The following is a 12,029-nucleotide window of genomic DNA, read 5'->3' on the forward strand; positions in this document are numbered from 1 at the left end:
GCAAATGATATCAAACTCTGACTCAAAATGGCTCAAACAGGGAGAAAATTAATCATCTCACATGCCAGGACGTGCAGAGAAAGGTGAGGGTCTGAGCTCTGCTTTTCTGGGACTCGGTGGGACCTGCTCTCTCCTGCAGGTTGGCTTCGTCCTAAGACTGGGGGCAAGATGCTACAGCAGTTTAGACATCCTTCAAAATGATTTTGGAACTCTTTCTGGAATGGCCAGAGATGTCATCCATCATGTGAAGTCTGAGAATTAAGTTCACAAACTCATCGTCGTGAGGGCACTAGTGTCCATGTGTCACTTCCCAGAGGGAGTACTGTGAAGGGGGCTGTAGTCATATTCAGCAATGAGGGAAGTAGCACTTTCTCCAGGGTGAGTTCATGAACTTCATCTTCCGACCTTGTAGAGAGGAAGCAAAAGAGCCATCTACTTTGTGTCTTTTTCTTAGTAATGAGCAAACTTCCCCAGGAGCTCCATGACAGATTTTCCTTCACACCTCATTGCTCAGACTTGGATCTCATGTTATTTCCTACACTGGTTTCTGGGGTGTGGGATGGAGCGGGCTAATCATTGCAGAAGATGAGGCTTCCAAGTCCACATGATCTCTCTACCACCCGGTGGGCTGCTGGGGAAGGCTGGAGGCAACAGACATGAACATATTTCAAAGAAGTTAACACGTTCTACAATTGTCCTCATGGAAAGACTCTGATGAGCCACAGCATCACACATTCAGAAATGCCTCTGCTGGGCACTCCGAACCCACCGAGCAGCGCAACGAATGAACTGAGGAAGACTCCAACAATCCGCCTGGCATGCCCAACACCACTTTATTCAGGGCCTGGACCATTTGAAATGATTACTGCTGAGATCAAAGTACAACATGGTCTATCTGCATTCCTGTCCTGCGTGGCACTTGTGGCGGGGGGGTATCAATGCAGAAGGAAGACCTGAGAGAAGGGTCCCAGGGCAAAGGGGGGCATCAGACAGGGAGACCCACTTGCCAGTAAATGAGGGAGACAGAAATGAGAGTCAAGGAATTGTCAAGAGCATGGGGGAAGGGAGACATAATAGACTCTCAAAGATACAGAACGGGAGAAACAATGCTTGCAACAAAATTTTGGAAGTTGGACTGCAAACTAGTGGTAACTTAGCAGACTAGAGAAAGCGGAAACCTAGCAGAGCAGCACAGAAAGCCTGGAAGCACAGCACCTCTGAATAGAGGCACCAAGCCCTGGGGTGGCAGGAGGACCCCAGCTCACCTCTCTTAGTCCTAGATACAAGGTAAGGGCCAGCGTCCTGCAGTGTGTTGGCTCTGCTGAGTCACAGCAGCTCTGACCTCAGAGACACCGGGTGTAGTTGAGGAAAGGGGCACCACTTTAGAACAGAGGAATAAGAATTAGTTGTTACCAGATCAAATGGTTACATTTCTGGTCTTCTCATCTGGCTCCCAGAATGCGGCAGCCAACCAGAGTCCCTCAGCGTAGGAGATCTCTCCTCATCTGATCAGTTTTCCCAGTGAACAAAGACTTTCTACTCAACACAGGTGGGAGACCTCCAATAAAACCATGAGGAGCTAATCCCAGAGCACAGGACCTGTAGCCTAGCTGTGCATTTGAATCACCTGGGGAGCTTTTAATTCTTGCCACTATGTGGGCCCCGGCAAGGCTGCACGTGATTCAAATATGTATGGAAAGGTCACTGGGTGCCAGGCACTGTTCTAGGTCTCCTTCTTGGTAAGACGGAACTATTCCTGGGTATGAGCTCCATCCATGCAGACTGTCCAATTAGCTTTTCAATAATTAGTTAAGGGTCATCAGACATTTAAGGAAAGCTTTTAACATGGAAGAGATTAAAAACTGAAAACAAAACTAAGAGGAAATCAGAGGAAACAGAGCAGGGAGTAGAGAAATACTTCCCAGAAGGTGTAATTGAGATCCATAGAGAGTTGAGAAGGTTTTCATCCATGAAACACTAACAGGAGGTTACAAAAAATTTTCAGAAATTTGTAAGGAGCTCTTGACAATTTTTGACTTTTTATACTATGTATATATATGGTGTTGATTCCAGGCATAAAAATTGGAAGAGAAAATGAAGAAATTTCTCAGGAAGTAGAATTTTTTAAGGAGCCAGAAAGAGAAAGAAAATTATGAGATTCAATCCATGAGGATCTCTTTCCAATTAATAGGTACTCCAGAACACAGGAAGGAAATTATTTTTTAAAAAACTCTAGAAAACTGTTCAGAATGGAAGGGCAGAGTTTCCAGACTGAGTAAGTCCATAGGAAGCCTAGCAAAATGGAGGCAAAGGACTCACACTGAGGTATATGATAACGTAACGTCATTACAAGACAAAAGGCATTACAGAAGGCAAAGAGGCGTCCTAACAACACCGGTGGAAGTGGGGTCTCTGGGGCACAGGAGTGGAAGTTGGTGAGGAGTATGATGGGTGAGTGCTGTTCCTAGTTATAAGCCTGGTAGAAATATTTGACTTTCAAAATTTATGAATATATGGTTTTAAAAAGGAGGGAAGTTCAGGCTATGAATCAGATTCCAGAGTGAGAACCCAAGTAAGAATCAGGAAAATTCTTGAGGAATAGTGTCCTGGATAACACACTCTCTGAAAGGCACTTGGTCAAACCCTGGCAAACAGAACAGGGCTTGAAGAAGGCAGAGCTGAGCGGATGAGAAGAGACCTCAATGTCCCAGCAAACAGGATGCAATGGGGTCGCTATTTCCCCTCAAAGAAATAATTCCTAAGTGTGGGGCTTGCTTGGAGCTTACGGAGATCAGCAGGACTGAAGGCTTAAACCAGGCGTCCTCAAACTTTTTAAACAGGGGGCCAATTCACTGTCCCTCAGACCGTTGGAGGGCCGGACTATAGTTTAAAAAAAAAACAAACTATGAACAAATTCCTATGCACACTGCACATCTTATTTTGAAGTAAAAAACAAAACGGGAACAAATACAATTCACACCGCTTCATGTGGCCCGCGGGCTGCAGTTTGAGGACGCCTGGCTTAAAGCTCTACTGTGTGCAGGTGTGCTGGTGGGCAATTTAGGGATGGGAACAGCAAACACAAAGGCAGTTTTGGGTGGCTTTGCTGCTCTTGTACTGTCTTCCTGTCACCCTAGACTGACCCCACGCGTCCCTGGGGGAGGCTGACCGTGTCTCCTCAACAGTTATATCGAGCAGTGCAGGCTTACACAGTCAAAGAGCCCAGGGCGCAGCCCTTAAATTCACATCATTTACTCCTCACTTTCCCTTGTACTTCTGTTTCTTCGGTTCCTGGCCCACTCTGAGACTCTTTTTCCCCCACTTAGGACCTAACCCAGGCCCCCTTCCCCAAACCCACCCTGTCCGTGAGCAGGCATTGGGTTTGATTGCAGATCCTGAAGGATTAACTGGGGGTGGGTTCTGCAGCTCCCCTGAGCTCTAGTAACAGCAGGAGAGAGTCCGAAAGTGTCTGCAGGTTATTATTTAAAGACCAGATTTGGGGATAAAGAGATTCCCTTGCACCTTACTTTTCAATTCATCTGCAGTGTGAATTACAAAACAATGTCAAGAGTTGTTAGCAGTCTGAAAGTACGATATTTTGTGTTTTGTGTATTAAAGCTTTTCTATATTATTTACAGAGTTTATGATATCTCTTAGGATATCAGCTTGACCTATTTATGAAAAGCATTTACTGTTTACATTCTCAGGATCCTTTCTCCCAGAAATGCTCCCAGGATGACAGCTGTAGTTACCGCCTCCTTCCTCCTCACTTTGAGACAACACTGACTTCATTTCACTCCTAGAATTTGAGGAGCGAAGGGACAGAACGTGCCATTCTTTATTCCACCATCTTTCATCTTAAAAATCTTTGGATTTGTGGATACTATCATCAAAACATCTTGAGTAGGGATGTTATCTACGGAGCCTGTTTAGCAGTTTGGGGGCAAAGATTCGTCCCCAAAGGAGATCACAGTTCCCGCCGGTGAGCACGCAGCACCGCTCGGCCCCAGATTCACTCCTCTGCCAGACAACGCCTGGAGCTGGAGACTAGGGCAGCGTGACGGATGCCGCGGCCGGGGCGTCCCTCCTGGGGCTGCCCGGGACCTCGCACCGCGACCGGGTCTGGAGCCCCCTCCCCGCCCTTCACGCACACGCAGGGCGCCTCCTGCCGTCCAGTCATCGACAAACCAGTTCCAAGTCTCTCCACTCCTCCCAGGGAACGCAAACCGCCCCCAAATACGCACACAACCCCGCAAGCCAAAGCCAAAACCAAAACACGCCGGGGACACGTGGGGTCAGCGCCGCGCCCCGCTCGGCGGCCTCGCCGTTTCTCCGGGGCGGTGGCTGAATTCCCACGCGTGCGGCTGCAGTCCCCCTCTGTCCACCTGAGACCACGCGCGAGGCTGGAGTTTCTCGTGTCAAGCGGACTCCTACCTCCAGTTTTGAAGTCACCTTCCGAGGGCTCCTCTCCGACCCCCTTCTCTGCTCGCAGCAGTTGGCCCGGGGTGATCCGCTCCGCGCGGGGCCGAGCTGAAGCCGCAGTGGCCGATCCCGGGCCTGACCACCTGCGGGCGGGGACCGGGCCGCGGAGTCCGCCTGTCTGGGCGTCCCGGGCGCTGCGGGCCGAGCTCCGAGCGCCGCTCCTGCAGGACTTCCCGGAGGCTGCTAAGCGCCCGCTACATGTCGGCGGAGGAGGTTATGAAAAGACTGTAATGTAATCCCAGCTCAGCTCGTCACTCCTCTGCTCACTTGTCAAAACTCCACGGCATTCCAGAATCCCTTCTCCGGTCACTCCCCTTGCCTGGAAAAAGGAAACCGCCCCGGGGAGGATTTCAGGAGGTTGGGGTTTTGCATTCAGACACCTTTGTTTACATCCAGGGCTCAGGAGCCTCCTGCGGTCAACTGGGAGCAAGTTCTAGGAGAGAGCGCTCTGCCCCGGCCCGTACCCTCGTCCAGCTCCAAAGTGGCCCCCGGGCGAGAAGCTCCACCCCCCGCATCCATTCACTTCTTCTAAACCATTCTGTTTCCTAAACAGCAGCACAGCATGGGGTTCTTAGGGAGGGCAGAGCTTCCACCTAAAATCACAACCAGCGCACAGGGCAGGATGTCAGGGAACTTTCCAGAACTCTCCAGTGAGTCTTTCAGCTGGAGTAACCTAACGTACCTCGGCCGGATTACAATCACCGCTGACTGCACGGCTTAAGCATTTCCTTTATACCTTCTCGGTTCCCCTGAGCCTCCCACATTCTGCGGGGCTCAGTCAACAAGCCGCCCCCCTGAGGCCTGAATAGGCTCGGGCCGTGCAGCCCTCTCTCCAGCTGCAAACCGATGAGGAAGCCTGACCCGAGGCCCGATTGTTTACATCACACCCACGGAGGCTTCCTGTCTTAAATTAATGGGAATACAAATAAGACAGGAAAGGAGTGTTTGCTTTTCTTAAAGCAGGAGTGGGGGCTGGTAGGGGGGGGTAGTCTCCCCACATTGTATTGCTTTTCAAAACTTAAGTTGTATTTTATTCTATTTTCCCACTCCTAACACTTGATGAAAGGTAAAAGCATCCTGGTGCCAAACCTCAAACCATTGGAACTTACGCTCATAACACATTTTCACCTGGTTTCGGAAGGCATCCAAGGTGGAGCTCCCTGGGAGAGCAGAGACAGAGGTATGGAGAGCTCCTGAGGTGGACGGCACATCCCAGAACAAACGCCTCCCTCCAGCCCGGGCCTTCCTCCCGGACCTGCACAGACAGGCACACTTTCACCGTCCTCGGGGTGGGGTGGGGTGGGGTTGTACCAGGCTCTGGCCCCAGTCCTGCTCCACCCTTCATTTTCCAGGCTACATTCATGGGCATCCAGCAGCCCCTAAAAGTCAATGAGCTTCACAAGGGACAGATGTGGTGGAATTTGAAGCAATTAATTATAATGGAGGAGGCAAAAGAAGGCTTCAATTCCCAGTACTATCACTGCCACTGAAATGGGTAATTAAGAGCCCAGGAGGGGCCAACCCATCTGAAGCCTGGGCTGGAAATCTGCCCACTCTCCCAGCAGCCCAAGAGAACACAGTAAATAATTATCATAATCACCAGTCCTCAAATTACCCCCAGTTACTTCATTCAGGTCAGTACAACAGCCAACCCGGAAACAGGCAGGAATGCCATCCAGCCTGTGGCATTCTTCCTTTGGAAGTACTGAAAGGAAACAAAACCCCAGGATAAAGTTTATCAGAAGGAGTAGGGTACTGCAACTGACAAGACCTTGCAGAGTTAGGAGAATGCTGCAAGTGCCCAGTGAGAACAGGCTCAGCAAGCCAACGCTCAGAACGCTGCCACTCCCGCACCACGGCAAGTCAGGGAGATGATTTTAGAAAAAGAACTCTCTCATAAAAAGTATCTGGCTCCCAAATATTATAAAAGTTTCGATGAATGTTTGCTCCTTCACTTCCTGCTTTTCTGCCAAAGAGTAACAGTCCTAGTGGATTCATTAGCACGCCTGTCCGTGGTATCTGGGTATCTGATAAGTTTTCTGGGAATTAGGTTCCAACTGAATGATTTGCTAATAATAATTTCAGAAATACTCCTTTTCTTCCTGAGTGCTTTTTCCATTGACCGTTTCCTAACGTTTTATCTTCTAACATTATCCACTCCTTCATCAGGTAATAATTAATGATGTGTAAATTGCTGCTGTTTAAAGTAAATCTATGGTTTTAAGTATAAAGCTAATACATATTCTGTCCCTTCCCCATCTTTGTTGCCTAAGCTCAGTTTCGGGTGTGTATGTGCTGGGACTTAAACATTTGACCACATCTGTATAATATCTTTTTTTTTTTGTAGAGACAGAGTCTCACTTTACTGCCCTCGGTAAAATGCCATGACGTCACACGGCTCACAGCAACCTCTAACTCTTGGGCTTACGCGATTCTCTTGCCTCAGCCTTCCGAGCAGCTGGGACTACAGGTGCCTACCACAACACCCGGCTATTTTTTTGTTGTTGCAGTTTGTCCGGGGCTGGGTTTGAACCCACCACCCTCGGCATATGGGGCCGGCACCCTACTCACTGAGCCACAGGCGCCGCCCATCTGTATAATGTCTTAATTTCAGGAAAGCTTTGCATACATGTGCCATTCTCATCAGAAGGCCAGAAAGATAGGATCTAGTCCGTCTTTTCTCTAACCAGGTTTCACTGCTGCCTGGAAAAGAGATCAATGGTTCTGTAAACAAAGGGATACTTAAAATGTGCTCCACGATTTTATCCTGGATCTGGTTTAAATAATACTTGAGATAGCTATATGCACACCCAGAGTCTACAAATAACATTAATTTGAGTGGGAACTGCTGATATGTCAAGAGAATCCAAAGTCGTTTCCATACATTAAGGAAATGGTTCATTAGAAACAGTTTAGAGTTCAGCATGATGGCTGATTACAAAGTAGTGTCCTTAGGGATGATAATCAAAATGACAGGCACAAATGGGCCTTAATGTAGAGATTCAACAAAAACTGACAAAGCGGTGAGGCTCACAACAGATCAGGCATTTAACAGGATTCTGTACTGATAAGAAATAGGCAACCCAGTGCTGAGGTGAATTCACATTGGTGGGAGTTTGACGCCAAAGGGAAGCCCCTCCTCTTCTCCCTACCCTGTAGCCAAGAATTTGGCAGCAGACAGACTCTTACTAGCAGGGGTATGTCCAGTCTGAGGCCCCTTATTTTAAGGAAGATGTGGAGACACTGGAAAGGTTCCAAAGGAGAACCTAGATGATTAAAGAAACAGAAAATAGGACCTATGAGGAAAGGTTAAAGTATTTGTTTAGTCTAGAGTGAAAAAGTGCCTAAAGGCAAACTTAACAGTCTTTTCTTACTTGAAGGGTTCTTATAAAGGGGATACCAACCAGCTGTTCCTCATCTCTTCCAAAGACAGAAGAGGTAAGAGACTCAAAATATAACATTAGCATTTGGGTCTGCTATAAAGAAGACTTGCTATTCTTAATTAGCATTTACACTATTGGCCCAAACTGAATGGACCTTAGAATAGCCTCATATGGACATCACTGCACTATCTGCCTCCATCAGACTCCATCCCTAGTGATGGTGGTGCATGTTTAGGCAGAAGCAAGGGCTCAGAACTCCTTCCCATTTCCTTCTAGAACTACAGAGCTCCTCAGTTATTACAATAATAAGAGGTTCAGGGAGTATAGATGCTGAACGTCTATGTTCTCTAACTCATAAACAATGAGAATGCATTGTTCCCCTAAATATTGGACCTTTGTTTTCTGAATTGGGATGCGTATCTCTAAGAATGTGCCCAACCTAGACACTTACAAAGATGAGTATAATTCGTAGATTCTCTCCTATATATTGTTTCCATGTATAGGATGTGTTGCTTTTTGTTTAGTGGGCACAAATATTAGTTGATGATAATAGCTATGAATTATTAAGCTCTTACTATAATTATGTTGGACACTGTGCTAAGTACATAATGTATTTGTCTATCTCATTTACCGTTTTGCAGTCGTCTTGTGAAGTGGGAATAATTATTAGCCTTATTCTAACACATGGAACTGAATAACTTGAGTCACAAAGAGGTTAAGTAACATAGCTAGTAAATGTTGCAGTCCCAATTCTAACCCATTTAGTCTAACTCAAAAGGTACACTTATTCACTACACTACTGCCTCTCACCATTAAGTATGTTTTAGCTACTGGGAGAGAGGAAACGTTGTAAAAAGCATTCATGTTTATTGGCCCAAACTGATAAGAACCAAACCTTCTACACATTTATATTGCCTGGGGAACAAAACAGTCTTTTCTCAGCAAAACAGAAAAAGGGAAGGCTTGTGTTCACATTCTCATAGGGAGGGTGCACTAACATCTCCCACAAAGCTGAAGCATCCAATCAAAAGTTACCTCTATTTCATTAACTATAAAAATCTAGTTACTCTCGTATCTTTCCGGTGACTATAGAATGAGTAAACCTAACACTTCACGAGTGTAATGCCTATGACACGCTGAGCTGATTTGTGGTCTCTCAGCTTGTTGGTGGTCATAGCTCTGGTCAGTCATTTCTATGGGCTTCTTATCAGATGTCCCCAAGAGTCTTAAAATCTGTTTCTTCCAATTTAGCATCTAAGAAAGCACATGGATGGTTCACATATTTTCCCAAAGTCAACTACTTTTAGATTGAGACAAGATTTTTTAATGAGGTTTATCAAATACTGTTGTGTATCAACAATACATGATTCATGAGTGAAACAGACATCAAAATGATTTTTAGAAAGGCAAGCGAACCACACACAAACCAAAAATAAAAAGCCTCGATCCAAATTACTCTGAAGGACAGATATTTTCCCATTAGGACAATTTATCCTGAATCTATAAACAGAGAGGGGCATAATTATACACGTGTTTGCTAACAGATCTGAACCTTATGTAGCTTAAAATGCCGGGGAGAGGAAGAAAGCGGAAATTCCCAGGAGGAGATCCCCAACCACATCCAGGGCCATCAGCTCTCCATAAATACAAAGCCCAGCAGTGGCACCGTGCACAGCATGGGAAGAAACCTCAGGATTCTAACACAACCCACAAAAAACAACTTTGAATGGTCCTGAAACTAAACAATGAAAATTCTGTCCAATAAATGTTCCACTAACACATGGGTAGAGTAGTGACTTATGGTGCTCCAGATGTGGTTAATAGAAGCCTGCTGCCCAGAATTAAAAAGGTATTCAGTAAATGTTGATTGGGTGGATGGGTGAGGGAACGAGTGTTTAAACAGATGCCTATGCTTCTTTCCCCCACAGAGGGACTGAGCCATTTAACATTAGTACCCTGGGAACAGAATAGTTCATAGAACCAGAGGCTGGTTTCTGATTCAAGTTTGTAATCCTGCTATGAACACTGGAAGGGAAGTGTGGTACCTGTGGCACATCTTTGCAGGCCTTGATTCAAAAACTGCCATTATTTCCAGTATGGATACTAACTCTAGTTGAAGTCCAACAGAATCAAGTACTAAATAGCATCTATTGAGTGCTTATGGGACGCCAAGTTCTATTCTAGCCCTTTGCATATTAGCTCATTAAATCTTTATTGTAATCTTAGAGTATGTACTATTGTTAGCAACCCATTTACTGGCAATGAAACTGGGCCACAAGATTACACAACTAGCTCATGGTCTAGCAAACTAAGAAGAAGAGGAGCTAGAACTCAAAGAGAGTCCATTCAGAACCAGTGCTTGCCCTTCACCGCTAACCAACACTGCCTGTCCAAATCTTACCTCCTGTCTGCTCCCAGCACAAACTCACTGCTTATGAACAAATATGCAAAGAACATTCCTTTTTTTGTAGTTTTATTTATTATTATTTTATATTAAATCATAACTTTGTACACTGATGCATTTATGGGGACAAAGAACATTCTATTCTCTGCAGGATATGTTCCCTGACCTCCCTGGCCCACCGGTACTAAATGCTCTCACCACTTTTTCTCCAGTGAACACACTGTAACTTATTTGGCTCACATCACATCTCTCCCACCAGCTCTGAAATTCCTTTGGGACTGGAACTGAGTGTTCTATGGCAGTCTAGAGATGTAGTGGGATAAGACAGACCTAGGTTTAAAGCCCAAGTCCCATATTTATTACCCCTAGGATTCTGGCTAAGTCATTTAACATTTCTACTCTCATATGTAGTTTTAAAACCATCTTAAGGGCTTGTTGGGGAGCCCTTAAATGAGAAAATGAGTGATGTCTAGGATGTGTCTAGGATTATAAACCGGTGATTCCCAATCAGGTGCTGTTTTGTGCCCCATCCCCCACCCCCAGAGGCATTTGGCAATATTTGCAGATTTTTTGATAGTCATAACTGTGGGGAGAGGCCAGAGATGCTAATAACTATCCCACGACACACAGCACAGCCCTTCTCAACAAGGGATTTTCCAGGTCAAAATATAAACAGTACTGAGGGCAAGAAACCCTGCTATAAGCTATTGAAAAAAATCTACTAAAAATCTAAGTTCCTATCCTTTCCCTTCTCTTTACTTCTTAAAATACTGTGCTTCTACCAGGTATTCAGAAAATCATGGGAAGAAACCTCAGGATTTTAACACAACCCACAAAAAATAACTTTGAATGGTCTTGAAACTAAACAGTGACAATTCTATCCAATAAATGTTCAGCTAACACATGGGTAGAGTGGTGACTTATGGGTACTATGCAAATCTATGCATAAGTGGAGTCAGCAAACATGTAAGTCCTAAGATTCTCTACTAATAACACCTGATTTGAAGGTGTGGTCTTGTCAAGGCAGGGGTTTCAGTGGGACTTGCCCAGAGCCTTCAAATACTCCAGCCCAGTGAAAGGAATTCTGAAATAAACCAAATCTATTAGTACCACTGGGAGCCTGAGCCCAATGAAAGGGGTGTCAAAGTTGATCCTAAAAAAGCTGAAGCACTTGGACAAAGGTCAGCCTCTCCCCATTGGTGGCTAGCCCAGTGACTTGCTATTATACTGCAAATACTCCATCATGTGATTTTAATCCCCATTGCAAAGAATAATACAGCCAAAGAGCCAGAAGATCACAGAAGGATTTGTTCAATCTCTCATGCTTTGTCCACCACTCCTGCAACAACCACACACAATCTGGTGCAGTGACCTGTCATCAAGGCTGCAACATGATAGAAGCAAAGAGGACATATAGCCAGTACTCGTGGTCATTGATGGTTTAATAAAGACTAGAATTGCAGGAAGAAAAGCCCATATTCCTGGTTTTAGCATAAGTCACATCCACAAAACCCAGAAGACCAAAAAGAGAGAGAGAGAAGAAAATTCTTTCCATCTCCCATTATCCAGACTTAGTGTCAGTATCTTGTTCTATTCCCATCTTTTATAATCAGAAAACATGAGTGATTTTTGTGTAGTAGTATCTGATAAAATTTGAAACTTACCTATAGTCTCTAGTCATCTTTAAGCACCTCTGGAAGATGTCCTGGATTAAACCACCTGCTCCGAGCTGTGCAGAAACAGTCGGGTTCTTACCTTGG

At 45.5% G+C, this 12,029-nt stretch overlaps 1 protein-coding gene across 4 annotated transcripts in view; it reads right to left on the reverse strand.

Annotated features, from left to right (window-relative positions):
* Window positions 1-12,029, reverse strand: part of PDZD2 (PDZ domain containing 2) — a 393,189-nt gene that overhangs the window by 215,552 nt on the left and 165,608 nt on the right. The window contains exon 1 of one of the 4 annotated variants that reach the window (XM_053592679.1): window positions 4,435-4,737. The exons of the other annotated variants lie outside the window; for them this stretch is intronic. The gene's annotated coding sequence lies outside the window, so the exon portion shown is untranslated. Of the gene's footprint in view, window positions 1-4,434; window positions 4,738-12,029 lie in introns of those variants that run through there. 4 annotated transcript variants of the gene reach the window in all.

Source organism: Nycticebus coucang, chromosome 1, assembly GCF_027406575.1.
Source record: "Nycticebus coucang isolate mNycCou1 chromosome 1, mNycCou1.pri, whole genome shotgun sequence".
Classification (NCBI taxonomy): Eukaryota; Metazoa; Chordata; class Mammalia; order Primates; family Lorisidae; genus Nycticebus; species Nycticebus coucang.